Genomic DNA, 1,199 nt, shown 5'->3' on the forward strand with positions numbered 1-1,199 from the left:
GAGTGTGGTGGATACCCGTACACAGAACAAATTAAAGGAGGAGATGGATAGAAGTTTAATTAATAATGATTTGAGGTGATCCAAGATGGCGGCGACCCAGCAAGTCTGAGTCTATAGTGCCCCTCCCCAGACTTGGGCAAAGTGGGTCACCCGCCTCCATCACTCTCACCAAATCATTCAAAATAGTTTTTACTTAATGTAATTAGTTGCTCAGTACTGAATTTAAACAATTTAATCTCCAGTAAAAATGACTAAAGGGAAAGGAGCCCGCAGTTCTCAGCAGGCAGGAACCCCTCCCCCACCCTCCCCAGCTGCAGCAGAGGCGTCCGCAGCCGCCCCAGGGGACTTACCTACAGTGGCGAGCCTCGTGGAAATAATTTCTAAACTCAATGCAAAGATCGACGCCTTCATCGAAGAGTCCCGGAGCCAATGGGACTCACTCTCGGCCGCGCTACAAAAGCACAACCAAGACATCAAGGAAATTGAGCGCCGAGTCGGAGGGGCGGAGCTAAAGGCTGCGACCTCCGAGACTACAGCAGAATCGGCCGTGGATCGGGTCCGGACTCTTGAACAGCGAGTCTGGACATTACAGAATCACATTGATGACCTCGAGAATCAAGGTCGTCGAAAAAATATTCATTTGCTGGGCCTTCCCGAATGGGAAGAGAAAGGCCAGCTTACAGCGTTTCTCGAACAGTGGCTTCCATAGCTTTTAAATCTGGAGGCTGGATCAGGCCAGGTAAGGGTAGAATGGGCATACCAGGTTGCAATACGTGGGCCCGGCTCGAACCAGCGCCCCTGCCCGGTCCTGTTCCGGCTGCTGAGCTATAAGGAGAGGCAGATGCTCTTAGAAGCTTCCAGAAATCTTGGGAAAGATCCCCAAACCATGATTTATAAAGGATCCAAGATTATGTTATTCCAGGATTTTTCCCCAGCTCTGGTCCAAAAGAGGAAGGCGTTTGATGAAGCAAAGAAGTGTGTAAGGGACTAAAATATTCAGTACTCCTTGCAATACCCAGCGACGCTACGCTTTAACCATGAAGGGTCCGTGTATAACTTTGGATCGCCGGAAAAGGCCAAGGAATTTTTGGACTCTCTTAGATAAATTGTAAGAGTTAATTGATGTTGTTTTGCTCTCCCCCCACCCCGGTTTACCTTACTGTTTAATATTATCTTCGGGGGGTGGGGAGAGGGTTTTT

The 1,199-nt window shown here is 48.9% G+C and overlaps 1 pseudogene; it reads left to right on the forward strand.

The window, feature by feature from the left end:
* The first annotated feature begins 247 nt into the window (after positions 1-247).
* LOC148149979 (uncharacterized) lies at positions 248-963 on the forward strand (annotated as a pseudogene).
* The last annotated feature ends 236 nt before the right edge of the window (positions 964-1,199 follow it).

This window comes from Chiloscyllium plagiosum, unplaced genomic scaffold (assembly GCF_037043375.1).
Source record: "Chiloscyllium plagiosum isolate Xiang-an unplaced genomic scaffold, Cpla_swu_hap1 HiC_scaffold_5, whole genome shotgun sequence".
In the NCBI taxonomy this organism is placed as follows: Eukaryota; Metazoa; Chordata; class Chondrichthyes; order Orectolobiformes; family Hemiscylliidae; genus Chiloscyllium; species Chiloscyllium plagiosum.